The sequence below is a fragment of the Nilaparvata lugens genome, chromosome X (genome assembly GCF_014356525.2).
Source record: "Nilaparvata lugens isolate BPH chromosome X, ASM1435652v1, whole genome shotgun sequence".
NCBI classification, from domain to species: Eukaryota; Metazoa; Arthropoda; class Insecta; order Hemiptera; family Delphacidae; genus Nilaparvata; species Nilaparvata lugens.
Genome location: NC_052518.1, coordinates 42,502,221 through 42,517,717, shown reverse-complemented (window position 1 = coordinate 42,517,717; position 15,497 = coordinate 42,502,221). Strand labels below are relative to the sequence as shown.

The 15,497-nt window shown below is 35.9% G+C and overlaps 1 protein-coding gene and 1 long non-coding RNA gene across 3 annotated transcripts in view; one reads left to right on the top strand and one right to left on the bottom strand.

Annotated features, from left to right (window-relative positions):
* Positions 1-15,497, bottom strand: part of LOC120354896 (homeobox protein DBX1-A-like) — a 196,178-nt gene that overhangs the window by 146,271 nt on the left and 34,410 nt on the right. The gene's annotated exons all lie outside the window — the stretch shown is intronic.
* LOC120354900 overlaps positions 1-15,497 on the top strand; it is a 126,053-nt gene that overhangs the window by 94,580 nt on the left and 15,976 nt on the right. The window lies entirely within an intron of this gene.

Genomic DNA, 15,497 nt, shown 5'->3' with positions numbered 1-15,497 from the left:
TCCTTATTTCTAATGTCCCTTTATGGTATAAATTATTATATGCTCATGAGAAAAGCCAAAATTAAGTGCATAAGCAATTTCCGTGTAACATAAAATCGAGATTCTGAGATATTTTAAAAGCTTCAATCACAAACGCTCGATGTTTACTTGACCACGACATACTGGACTGGTTACTGAGATGGCATGAATAGACCTTTCGATGTACATACAACATTCTTGCCTTTCCAATGACAGTGGTGCCAACATAACAATTACTACAAAATCGTCAGATTATGCCGCTAATATATACTGCCGTGTAATATGCAGTCTATCATGTACATATTAAGCTTATAGGTGTGAATATATCACTTTTCACTTATTACTAGTAATAGTTGTCACTATGGGGGTTGGGGAATTTGATGTTTCAAATTAATTTTAGGTAGTGAACATTGATGTTTCCGATAAAGTTATTATTTTATATTGATAGTAGATATTTTATTCTGTACATATAAAAACTCACGGTTTGCAGCGAGAAATGCATGTGCTGCATGAATCTGTCTTGCTGTTGTTTTCAGTTAGAAACAAGAACGTTTGTGCAGTTTCCGGTTGGTGGAGCTGAGAATGAAGAGCAAGTCGAGAGGGCGAGGGAAATCCCTTATTTTCAAAGGTGACCGACTATAAGCGGAAAGCGAAAGCCGGCGACGCGAGAAAATGTTCACAGCAGCAGAGCAAAGCAGCAATGTCATAAACCGACGCCTTTTCAACATCAAAAGCTACGCTGTAATGCTGCCTGCAGCCTTCAAATGACTTTCTTCGCAGAAGCATAGCACCAAGTAAAATGCGACGCCATAACAATGCAATTTTTACTTGGCACCTGTCACCCCTCCCTATAACACATGGCTGCTCACCTCATTTAGACACTTTTGATTCGTCACCACTTTCAACAACTAATTCACATGGATTATTTGACTCTTCAATGATTCTAGCTGTAAAAATAATATGTGTTCTGTGTTCTCAAATAGAGGAATGTTCAGGATTATCCAGTATTATCTATTAAAATGAAAATTAATGCGTTTCTCAAGTTAATATAGTATTTTATAATTTCTCCACAACTGCTCATGAAACACTACTTCACATACTGAAAACTCATCGTAAAATAGCTTATTTCTGGGTACATAACCGATAATCATTTTCACGCTCGCTGTGCATACGCATTACGTTTACTTTACGCTCCCAGTCTTTACTTCCTGTCTCATAAAACCTATCAACTGACCTGATCTAATCCCCTAACATGAGTTTTATTTCTGTAGAAATTGAAGGAGCTTTACAAACTTCCCAAGAAAAATTGATTATGTTGAGTTTCCATCACGAAAGCGCGGAGCCCACTTTCTACCCCACAGGCGTGCAGGGGGCGAAAGCACGAGTCAATAAATTTTGAATAAATGATAATAATTTCATTTTTTGAATGTACTGTGCAAAAGAATTGAGATAGAAATTGTGATAAATGAGATGAGCAATTGGAAGACGAGATAAATCAATCAATAACAAAGTTAAATACAAAATACATTGTAATAATAGTAACAAGTGGAATGTGAATCTATATTACCTCTATTGGATAAAATTGAAGTTATGTTGGGTCCTTGACCTTGGTACATGAAAGGTCCTAAGTCTTCTGACATTGAACGTGAGTACCTGGAAACCAATCCTAGAGCGGAGAGCGGGTGAATTAATGTAAGTTTTCAAAAGTGAGACCACAAACTTCATTGAAACCTGTCACGTCCAGCCCTCAAAGAGTCCGTATTGAAAAGGGATCTCAAACGTCCAGAAGGAAAACCCAGGGGACAAACTCTTCTAAATAATTGCATATGAAATAGGAAGCAAAGAAGCTTATTCTGTACTTGTTTGACTCTTAACGTATCCTGATGAGGACTCCAGACAATTTTTTAGAAATAGAAATAGAAATTTCTTTATTGACATAAGACATTTAACAAAATGTATGGTCAATCGTCACATATATATATATATATATATATATATATATATCCATACATACATACACATATACATATAAAGATATATACATATACACATACATATAATATTAAACAAAAAATTTAAAGCACAGAAACAATACGATTCTACAGTACAAAGTAATTTACAAACCAATTTTCACAATTCATACATACGAGAATCAATTTCATAAAAATCAGCCACTGTATAAATGCATTCTTGCTGCAGGATAAATTTAACAGTTTTTTTGAAACTCATACAGGAAAGGCTTCTAATAGATAGTGGCAAGAAATTGTACAATTTTACTCCAATAAACAGCCAGCTTTTTTGTGATCGTGAATACCTGAGGTATTCAGTTCTTATGTTATTTCTGTGCCTCGTATTATGATTATGGACTTCAGTGCCAGTAGCCAAATCCCCTTTATACGTATGTATATAGAGAAGCAGGCTCATAACATAGACGGACGGCAGAGTCAACAGCTTAAGTTTTTTGAAAAGAGGCCTACAATGAGATCTTTGGTTTTCATTCATTATTATTCTTACTGCCCTTTTCTGAAGCCTAAAAATCTCAATGGACCTACTGCAATTTCCCCATACAATGATTCCATAAGACAACAATGAGAATATCTGAGCATAATAAACATTTAACAAAACGTCAACATCAACAACTCCACGCAATCTTCTTAACATATAAAGGCCTTTAGATAATTTCTTACTTAGGGACTCCACGTGCGAGAACCAATTCAGTCTGTTATCAATATATATATACCTAGGAACTTTAGTGATTCAATACTGCTTGGTAACCTATTATTATAACTAAAACTAATATCACAGGTTTTATCTATATTGAGTGTAAGATGATTTGCTGAGCACCAATCAGTCACAATATTTGTACCATTTACAAGTAGGTGATCTAACTCTAATATGGTATTAGCTTTTGTTTTTAAACCCAGGTCATCTGCAAACAAGAAACCCTCTCTGGTAGCACAATCAACATTTGAAGGTAAGTCATTTATATAAACTATGAATAATAGTGGTCCTAGTATGGATCCCTGAGGAACACCATACAGTACATCATTGCCACTGGACAGAAATCCAGATTGAAACACAAACTGACTCCTCCCCTCTAAGTAAGATTTATTCACTCTAACAGACTGAATTTCCAAACCATAATATTCCAATTTTCTTAATAACAGATCATAGTGGACTGTATCGAACGCACGACTCATATCAAATGATCTGAAAGTAACAAGAAACCTACTCTCAAGATCCATTACAACTTGATTTGTTAATTTCTGCATAGCCTTACTTGTGCTACACTGTTTTCTGAAGCCAAATTGCTTATCTGACAATAATTTATTTTTTTCGAAATACTCAGAGAGTTGCTCCTGCATTATCATCTCAAATAATTTAGAAAATATAGGCACTATTGATATTGGTCTAAAGTTTGATGGATCATCTTTTTAGCCTCTTTTATGAATAGGTATTACTTTTATTTTCTTCAACTCAGGAGGAAAATCAGAACAGGTAACAACATATTGATTGAATAGGTAGGCTAATACTTCGCATATATACTTCGCAGAGATTTTCAATAAAAGAGAATTTAAGCCATAAATATCTAGACATTTACTATTACTTAGATTATGAATCATTGCATAGACCTTCTCCACAGTGACAGACTTGAAAGAAAAATTACTTTTTGGCTTCTCAACCCTCTCCAAATAATCAGAAGAGAGCAGGTTGCTCTTTGGAATCCTACTGCTAAGGTTTGCTATGTGTCCTGTGAAAAAATTATTGAACTTTTCTGCAGTTATTGAGCACCTTACATTGGTAGATTTTGTGTTAACATTAGACAGTGATCTAACTATGTTCCAAGTAGTTTTACTCACATTCTGAGAACTGAGAATCATGTGACTGAAGTACTTTTTTCTTGCATCCCTAACTGACTTCTTATATTTATTTTTAGAGGAGTTGTACAGATTTTTTAAATGTTGAGATCTGTAAACTTGATAGAGATAATACAACTCATCACATTCATCTTTAAGAGTTTTTAGTTCACCTGTGTACCATTTAGTGTCAGGTCTTGCATTTCTTCTCTTGGGAAGAATTAAAGGAAAAGCAGTGTTAACAGCTTTTAAGTATGTGTCCAGAAAATTTTTGAATTTTTTATCCCTATCTGATTTATAAACATCAAACCACACAACAGATCCAATAAGCTCCAAGAAATGAGATACATTACAATAATTTATTAGCCTAATTCTATCAAATCTGTGATCCATAGAAAGAGGAGCAGGCTTAACTGTTATGTCAGCTTCAAAAAGTAAGGCATTATGGTCTGAAAGAGCTGTATGAATGACATCTACATTGTATCTACTACCGTGTATATTTGTTAATACATTATCTATACAAGATCCTGGATTTACTATCCCTGGTCTTGTGATACTATTTATGGTAGGACTTAAACCAAAACTATCGAGCATACTGCATAGTTGTGTTTTTTCTTTATACTCACGATCAAAATTTACATTAAAATCACCACCAATAATTATCGAAAAACCTCGTTTAAAAATCAACAAAAGAATCTCATACAAACAATTTAGGAAGGCAGTGAAAACAGCATAATCATTGTTATAAGGCCGGTAAATTGAAACAGCTATTACTTTTTTTTCTGGGATCTCAATGGCACAAGCTTCACATACCATTTCAGTGGATAATTTGTTTACATCTGTAAGATCGTTGATGACAATATTTTCTTTTACAAATAAAGCAGCTCCTCCCCTGCTCTTATCAGATCGACAAAAATAAGATACAAGACTAAATCCCGGAATTGATATACAATTCATCTCAGTATCTCTGAGCCAATGCTCAGCTACTGCAATAATTTTCACACTATATTGAGTCGTTAAAAGAGCAAGATCATCAATCTTGTTTGTCAGGCCCTGTAAATTCCAGAACAGAAATATATCTGTTTGAGGTTTTGGTTTTCTAGTTTGACTAAGAATTACAGGTATTGGTAGGCCAATTTGTTGTGCGTCCAGGCTGAAGTTGTTGACCATACTATGACCATAATCAACCTCATTGTCATGAGCTAAAAGTTTAAATTCAATTCTCCATTTGAATGTCCGGAAGACAAAGCGTCCAGACAGGTAGGAACCACACCTATAGTATCCTCAGAGCCTGCAATGTTTATTATTTCAACTCTATGCAAATCATTAATTGATGATCTCCTATTCAAAGTGGGAAGAGAGAAACAAGTTTGTTTCGCATTGAGAGAGTCACCAATTATGGTACAGATCCTTTTGACAATTCTCATTTTCCCTCTTTTATTAGTGTGAAGACCGTGCCTAGTATGTTCAACAGCAGAAAGATCCCATGTCTCTAGCAACATAGCATTCTTAGAGATAGTTTCCCTCAGATGGTCATTGAGTGATTCTATCAAGATATTCACAGATGAGGTGGGCGGCATGTCGTATCTGTACGGTACAGTCCCCATGATTAAATTAGTATGTCTTATTTGAGACAGAAAATTCTCAATTCTCAAGTCTGAGAATTACAATATCTTTTTCGTTTGCTGAAGAATCAAAGTCATTTGTTCCCCCCATTTTAATTAAGAAGTCGTCCTTATTCAACTGCATCACCTCACTACAATTATGTACTGAATTCAAGATTTGGCACAAACCAGCACCAGGATACACAAAACTTGAGACTTTATACGGATGTGAATTCATATCTTGCAATAAGTTAGCCAGCTCACGTCCTTGACTATCGGAGAAGATCATTATTTTTCTCTCTACCTTTTTTGTACAAGTGATTTTAGGTATTGAACCAAGTATCTCCCTATTGCCATCCCCTAGAACTAATTCTTCAGTAATCTCGATATTTTTGCTTACTTTAGATAGATATTTGGCAAGATTTTTTCGTTCCATCTCTAATGAATTAATCAAGATTCTACTCTTAGCGATATCAGTCTCTAGACTAGCAATTTCCTTATCCAATGCATCTTTAGTAGTACTAAGTGCATGAAAACTCTGCAAATGTTCTGTTTGTGTTCCAATCTCAAATGAATTTTTCTCCTTCATCTCCATAATCAGTTTATCATTCATAATTGAACGGTCAATAGCTGCATTCCACTGCTCTCTCAGACGAACATTTTCCTCTTTTAAAGATTGATTTTCAATTATCAATGTCTCTGTCAATAGATCCGTACTCAAGGACACTTCTGACTAGCGACTGATACAGAGTTACAACACTCTCAACATTATTGAAACCATTAGAGTTTCTCAGAACAAAGTCCAATAGCCTATTTGCTCTACCAATGATGTGAACAGAGATGTGCTGAAAAGGACAATATATACAATACAATACCAAGATCCTTACACACTGTGACCCTCTCCAAGCAGACACCATTGATTGAGTGGGGATAACGATTTGGATTAACCTTTCTGGAGAAAGTCATACATTTACATTTGTTTACATTAATATCGAGCTTATCCACATGGCACCACAATGCAACTCTGTCAACATCAGCCTGCAAGGAATAGCAATCATCCAATCCTCTCACCTCTTTGTAGATCTTCATATCGTCAGTGAATATCAAGCACTTGGAGTTGGGCATCTGAAGTAGTAACTCATTTATTAATAGCAAGAACAAAAGGGGGCCCAGATTGCTACCCTGAGGGACACCAGATGTACTGAAATAAGTATGAGAGCCCATTTCTTGAACAGTTACGGATTTTTTTCTTTGAAACAGGTAACTTCTGAATAAATCAACCAAAGCACTACTAAATCCCAGTTGTGACAGCCTCTTCAACAATACACAATAATTATTAACACGGTCAAAGGCTTTACTAAAATCAGTATAGATTACATTCATTTCTCCACCGGCATCAATTACATTGGAGGCAGATACTGTAAATTCCAATAAATTTCTTACGACTGATCTTTCAGGAAGAAAATCATGCTGATTTTCAGACAGTATAGGACGTGAATACCACATAATCTCATCATAAAGAGCCCTCTCATAAACCTTAGCAAAGACAGACAATATACTGATTGGTCTATGGTTCATGATGTCATCTCTCCTGCCAGACTTGAAGATTGGGATTATCTTTGAGACCTTCTTCCATCCACTTGGAAAGACTCCATTTCTCAGTGACAGATCAAATGAATATTCCAGAGGTCCTAGCTCACCACAACTCTTGAAAATAAAGGAGGGAATACATTCAGGAAACCAACGAAATTCTTGTCATGCAGAGTCATTTTCTCACAAAATCCATCGGACTTGCGCTTCTCATTAACAAACTTCCAAAAATTCTTAGAATTGGAACTGAGGTCAGACTCAACTTTAAGCAGATAATTCTGATTAGCAACTGTAATCAAAGACTTCAGTTCTCTTCTCAGCCTCACAAATTCATCTTTGCAACCAACTGAAGATCGCTGTTCACATGCACATTTGTTCTTCCTCTCAACCATGTCAATTATTTGGCAAGTAAAACAAGGTGGATACTTGGACCTCTCACTTGAGATGCTTTTCAGAAGGATCGTGGCATTAAAACACTTATAAATGACACTGTAGAACCAGTCAAAGGCCGCATCATCATCTTTAATATTCTGTACAAATCACTCCAGTCATAATCTCTGAACAAATTGTACAGTGCGAGATAATCCGCTCTACGTAAATCATAGACAGGAGGAGCGTTGGGGATCGCTGTTTTACAGAAATTCCAGTCATCAAACTTATATTCAGGGCTGGATGATGCTCAATATCCTCTGGTACTAGTGCATTAGAGTCATGCTAAACTTTTGTAATGGGTAAACCACAGAGAACCAATTCTAGAATGCATAGGTTAGAGTTTTCTATTCTATTGATTGACTTCAAGTCAAAGAAATTTATAAAATGTCCTAACCTCTTAGCTGCTACCGAGCTTAGACTGCTACTGAGGCTGGGTTGAAATGATCTTATTTGATGAAATGCCGAATTACATTTATTCCAATCAAGAACTATCTGATGTTCATTTTATTCATGGCTTAGCTGACGGGAGTTCACGTGATGTAGGCTATGTCGCCTCTACGCAGAAAGGTTTCTCAATCGATGAATTCCGAGTACGAAAGTGTTTGTGAATGTTCACAGGAATTTGATGGGAGGAGGAACATTAAAATCCACTCAGAAGACCGGACAGGCACATTTTGCAAATACATGGGATAATCAAGAAAGAGTTTTGACCGCCGTGGAAGAAGATCCAAGTTCAGTGTTAGAAAAATATCACGTGAAAATGGTATTTCAAAAAGTTCAGTGAGACTTATTCTACGTGATCAGCAGTTGTTCTCTCATATTAAAGGCTTCAATTTCTAGTAATTACTGTATTTTAGTTATTAGAAGTTTTATGTAAAAGGCCTATGTATTTTGTTGTATTACAAAACGGGGTTTCCAACATAGATTGCTAAATGTTCGTTCTCAATGCAACAAAATTCTATCCTAACTTGTATCATAATTTCTTTATTTAAGTTTATAAGTTTTGAAACTTATACCAGATATTCATGGTCGGTATTGGGGCTCAAAAGCCTATTATATTGAAAGTTTGAATACACATTTTTTGTATTAGATGAATGCCTTGAGCTGAAGAAACTGAAGTTTCCAACTTGCATCACCTTTCACTGATTAGGTACACAATGATAAATTTAATACACCAGTCACTTAATTTACTTCTACCTCTAATTTTATTCTACATAATTTATTTATTTAGCTATCAAAAATTCAAACTAACTTAACTGAATATACTTAATAACAAAAGTCTGCAGTTTACGATCTTCATTTGTTAACCTCCAAACATCAAAAACACAATAAGCAGACAACCGTAGCAGTTTTGTGATAAACAAGCGCCATGTTGTGACGTCACTGGAGGTTTGGAAGAACTGTTCACAGTGATTACCTCCCCGTTGCCAATACATTAGTTGGATAGAAGCATACCGCGCGAAAAGTGGTATGAGCAGCAGTGTTACTCATGTGTTCCTTATCAGAGCCATAGCTAACAGGGGTCTGGCAAACGACTCTGCAATGAATAACTATTTATGGGCGAGTTGTTAACTAATGGCTCTGTTAGCTATGTGTGACTTTATGGACCGACTCTGCAACCGGGCAAAAGTATCAAAAGCTTTTGATGAATCTGTATGCACAGTGTCAATACGAGTACCTGCATCAAGACAAGCTGATACTTCACTCCAGAAATGCAAGAAATTAGTCACTGTTGACCTGCCTGGAAAAATTTCATGCTGGCTATCAGCAATCCACCGTTCCATATGATTGAATATATTTTTATAAATACCTTTTCGAAAATCTTTGCGAAACAATTAATAATAGTAATTGGACAGTAGTTTTCAACAGATTGTCTGCTCTTAGCTTCAATGATGAACATTACTTTTGCTTGCTTCCACAAATCAGGAAGCGTGAATGTTTTCAGTGCTAGATTCAAAATTAACTCAAGCGGTTTTATAAACAAATCAGAGCATCCTTGATGACATACGGTGGAACCATGTCTGGACCAACAGATCCATTACCTTTCAAGCTCCTTATAGAATTAACTGTATCAGTAATTGAGATGCAATCCAAGTGGAAAGGGGAGTGACCAACTCCGGCATGATTGTCGCTTCTTTGAAAACAGAAGAGAAATAATCTGCAAACGCCTCTGGAATCTCAGTACCTGTGACAAAAGTATTATTCCATCTCATGAAATTCTCTGACCGCTCACCCTTCCGATTATTATTTATATATGACCAGAAATACCTCATGTCATCACCAGTACTCGACTGAACAGAATTCATATAAGCCTGATAAGCATAAGAAATTTTAAATTTCAAAGCAGATCTCAATCTCCTAAATTCCTATTAAGCAGAGACTCTTTTCTTTCGAGCACATTTCCCCTCCCGTTTGATGTCTTGAATTATATTCCTAGTATACCTAGTATACCACCGACGGTACCTGCCAATCCGATCACCAATCCAACGGCTCTTTTAGGAACGCACAGGTCAAAACACAAGTAAATGTTGATGATTCATGTTGTAGGATGATGGTTATCCTCGGTAACCAAACAGTCATCACATCTAGAAACATTTAACATGGAACGAGCTCAGAACCAAGTACAAAGTCTGATTATTACGATGATTTACAATTCCATCATAAGACTCTAAGCCTATCACCTCCATGAAAAGTCCCAATGCAGCTGCAAGACGAGACCCACTACTGAAGTCAAAGTAAGAGCCACCTATTTCGGAAATATTCCAGTCACCAATCACTATTCCTTTGTAATTTGAAATTTAATTGAAAGATTCGACCAATTCCAAATATCGAAGATAAGTCTCATGGGAAGTTGATGGCTTAAAATAAACAGCGTTGATGTAGTACGGATCTTTATTATCTAAGAAAATCTTAACCCAGATAGATTCGAAAACCGGTGATGAAAACTCTGATAATAATACGGCCTTAAGAGAACTTATTCACTTTCAATATTTATGGCAGGAGTCCACCATATCTGGAGTTATGTTGAATCTCATCGCCCGTCCCACCACAGTCACCGTCTGAAGCACATTCTCTTCAGTTTTCGTAGGAATACCTTGAATTTGAGTACCTGTTTCTTCTGGAATACTGCTCATGCTCGTCCAAACGCTCCTCAGTGATCAGTAGCTTCTGACGAATCACGTCCAGTTCTTATTCAGAGAGTTAATAAGGTCTTGCTGATTGTCTATTATTTCATTTAGTTTCTCCCTGTTTTTCTCGACTGGTGCCGACAATAGTTTTAGTTTCCTGAATGCTCCGGACAATTGCTCTTGAACACTATTTAGGCTATCCAACTTTCTAAGGATTCAAATGAAGCGGAATTCCACTCCAGCCGAATCATACTCGAGTCCCTATTATCTGGTGTAGAATCAGTTTTTTGAACACTCAACGAACGCTGCTTCCTCATACACACAGGGCATGACCACGTCGAACCTTTATAAATGATAAATCCTTCTCTGGATTCAATGTTGAGGCAAGAAATATGAAAATAAGATGTACACTCCCTACAGCAAAGTTTATCTGTATTGCGACCAACAGATTGCTTACATCTGTCACAAGAACCCATCTCAAATGCATGATTTCGTAATAAGTTCAATCACATTAAATAATTTCAAATCTCAGTAGTCCATAGGGTGAAACTAAGCGATATTATTATTATCTAGACCAAAATCTAGCTGCGTACTGATAATTAATACCAATTATCCTTATTATAATTGTGATTAATAATCTATTATTGTAAATTACAATTATATAAAACATAACCTCATAGTTTGGAAACTATCATCAATCAAAGTTTGGAGTTTTGGGCTCAACTTGTCCTCTCCCGATCATATTATAAATAGTAGTTATAATTTTTAACTCTTTCAATAAATCAATGAATAGACAAAAATCTTAATGTCGAGTTGTGGATGAATCTCTCAGTATAAATGGTGTTTAAGAGAAAATATACTTTTTTACTCATTTCTATATTACTCTGAAATTCACAAGAATAAAAAAAGAGCAACACTTTCAAGTCTGTAGGCTAGCTACAACATTTGAAATCTAAAACTTCTGACTCTCACACGTGATCATGATCAATGTTTTGAAGTTTGGTCGCTTCATTAGGCAAGGACTTATGTATGACAGGTATATCCGGACAATTGCTCTTGAACACTATTTATCAAACTTTTTAAGGATTGAAATGAAGCGGATATTTTCATGCATAATTTGTTCAACAATGGTAAAACATGAAAGAACAGTATTCAATACTGAATCCTGAAAGTTGTTTAAAGAAACACTTACCAGTTACCATCATTTATATGATTTCCACATTCTACAATGTATAATCATGTAGTATCCAACTCATTCATAAGTTCCGTAACAGTTGAACAACTCAGAAATTATAATGAACGAGCAGAGCAAGCGTTATTCCAATTGAACGATCGCGATCGAAAGGATCAACATAAAATATGAGTTGTGTTTGTGTGGTACGTTTGTGAACGTAATGTTATGAGAATGTAATTCTTTTTGTTGTTGGCTTTTTTCAAGGGTGAAACCATTGTGTGTAAACAAATAAAGGAGTAAATTTGGCGAGAGAGGTTTTCTGTTTGTACGGCTAATAGATGAAAGGGAGAGTAATCCCTTGTCAAAACATGCCGCTCTATTAGCCCCGCCCTGCTTTGCCTGCAAGGGTGATAGTGATGCTCGCTTAGCTCTACTAGCTGAAATAACATAGCCTCACCTAAGCCTTATCTTCCACCTCGGGGCAAATAACCGTATTCTGAAAGGTACGCATTGAAAAGAAAAAAAAACGTTTTTCAGCACAACTGCACAGCGAAATTCGTTCAGACCTCAAACTTCAGACTTCGTGTGAGATCTAAAGCCCGAGATTATTGATGCAGAAGAAATCCGCATGCATTCATCGTCCAATATATTTTGCTAGCTAATAATCACAAACAGATGGGACAAAATAGAAAAGGAATTTTGAGGTCAGATTGAGCTTTTGGTTGGTAAAAAAAAACAAGTTAGCGTTCGTAAAAAATAAAATATATTTCTGGTATGCTCAGAACGAATCTCTCAAAAATATATATTTTTTTCAGAACATAACACATTGAATGACTGGAAGAGAATACAAACATATAGATTAACGAGATAAACCTTTCTTTTATCTGTGCTATAAGCCAACAGAGTGGCGCAGTAATAATAAATAACAGTAAATCTCTTCATTCAATGATTATCATTATATAAATAGTCAGATTAAGCAGTATTCAAATATTTATATCATTCTCGTTTCTCTTCTATTCAAAACCAAAAAATATTCGGATAAATGGGACTTATGGCAGAGTTTCTGGTGTTCGGAACGGGATGAATGATTTTATGATGGCCATTGCCATAGACGACGATCAGTTAGTTAATGAAGTCAACGATAGTTGATTAACTCATTAGAGAATTTATTTGTGTAAATTTGAATTTTGATCAGGAAAAACGAATGTACAAAACTTGTCACGTCATGAATTATTCAAAGTTTATGCTAATTTCAGACACGACAGACCCAAAAGCCCAACCAGCCAAGATTTGAAAGCTTCGCAAATAATATGGTAATTATGTGTCCAAGCCACCAAAGTATGTATGGCTGTATGGCTATATTGTACTTTGCTTAATGACATTCATACTGTCCCCAGATTCGAGCCACTAAATTTGCCTTTAGAGCCACTGCACGTCACTGCCATCAACATATATTAAACCAATACGCTCTTTAATAATAGCCAGTTGAGTTGGCAGGTGTACCACATTCTTGTTACCACCTTAACTGCTCTCGTGGAGGAGCAATTCGTGGAGGAATCTCAATCTTTATTCATTTGTTTTGAATCTAATCAGTGAATTAACGAAAGGCTACGTTTCTCATTATTCTCACAGCGTAACTACGTATTACAGTCAGTTAGTAAATTATATCAACCAACAAGTGGCGTAGGTTACATGTTTTAACCAAGCTTGTAACTACAAACGTATAGATTAACGAGATAAACCTTTCTTTTATCTGTGCTATAAGCCAACAGAGTGGCGCAGTAAGGTAGCAAGGTGCGTCAGAGTGATAGAAAGGTTCTAAAATGTGTGAATAGCACCCCTTCTTTTAAAGAATTCATCTATATTGAAACCCTCCACTTATGAATTTGATTTGTTGAGAAAGAGACTGAAAAGATATACAGTTTCTATCAAATAATTTTTTGTTCAATCACATTACACTCATCGATAATGGTCCATCTATTACAAAGTTTCAGTTGAAGCTGAAAATAAAAAAGACTGTGGGGAAGTTTTATTTTGATACTGTCTGAGTAGATCGACATCGACATCTGTTCAAGGAGAAGGAGCTCGTCCTTAAAAAAAGATATCCGACGTAATAGTGGCGATATAAATGAAAGAATAATTAATTTGGCGAAGGCATGTCGTAGGGGGTAGGGGTTGAAAAGTTTAGGGGTTGAGGGCTGCGACTGAGGGCTGAAGACTGTAGGGTGGCATTTAGGAACTAAGTGAGAGCACAGCTGACGTACAGTGTTGCAACGGGTGTGCAAGTGCCTCTAAATAATATCATTTACTTTCTCGGTTCCACGACTTCACTGCGTCGCCAACACTTTCATCTTTCATCTGTCGACGCCTTCACACCACACCTCAATTACAACACTCTTCCATAACATGTTCCACCACCGTATCAAGAAGTATATGTAGGCAAAATCAAATAGAATCACGGTTATAGTGATAAGACTTTAAAAGTTCAGCTCATAGTTGTGGTGATATCAATAAATTTATAGAATCTTTTAACGTTGTAATGACTTATTCATAACCTGACGTTCCACATTCACCTCAGCGATTATTAGGGTCTTTTCCACTACAATACAGTACACTATGTAGAGGATCCCAGGATGGCGCAGGAAAACGAACTATTTTGAATGTTACAGTTTATAGGCTCTGTAGAGTTGATAGATGTTTGATATTCTGCTCAATTAATATGAACACATTGCCATTTGGTAATCATGAGCCATTGGACTGGTTTTGAACGTGCAATGAATGTGAGAGCTTTCTTATGTGATCAACTGCCGTACAAAGGATATTTATATGGCTTTACCACATTTAACATCATAAACATATCTTCGACAAGGTGCACAGTACATGTCTTAGGCTGGCCGCAAACGCTTGAAAGAGCATGCACATACACAGTCGAATTACATGGTTTTGTCACAGTAAAACCCTTCGAGCAAAACTTTTCGTTGTTAGGTTTTTGTATCTCAAATTTATGTTGTTTACTTTTTATTCGCTGTTTTATTTCAGGTTGAATAATGTTTCTATCATTATAATTTGGGCTTTTCTCATGGTTTATTCATTGTTATTGGTTGTTTATTCTATTTTGAGAGCCTCTCGCTGCTGACAGTGTATGTGGATGCACGTTATAAGGCTGGCTACTAACAGTTGAGTAGCCAGCCTTACAATTCAAGAAATGGACTGATGAGAAACATAAAAAATGAAATAAATTTCCATCCTTCAAGATTTGCAACACTGTCATTCCAGAGTTTCCATAACTTGCACGACAGACTGCAAACGCGGCATGAGAGCATATATTTCTTATGTCATCTTGAAAAGTAGAGTTAATTTTGGGATTCCAATTGCAGAATAATGAATAGCATGATGAATACATGTTATTTTAATTATAATTCACTAGTAATATGAAATGTATTAGTGAGAAAGGCATCATATCAAAATTTCCGTTTCTCACTTATGAAGGGTTGTGAACGCCAATTGTAAGCACATCTATCCAATGTCATCTCTGAAAGTAAAGAGATACTTTAGGACATGTTCACTGTAGTAGCATAAATAACATAATGAATACATGTCGTTTTATCAGTATTCTACTAGTTTTATGAAAATTTTCGTGGAAAGAATAAAGTTTCATAATTTAATGTTTCCCTGCGCCATCCTGTATATTGAC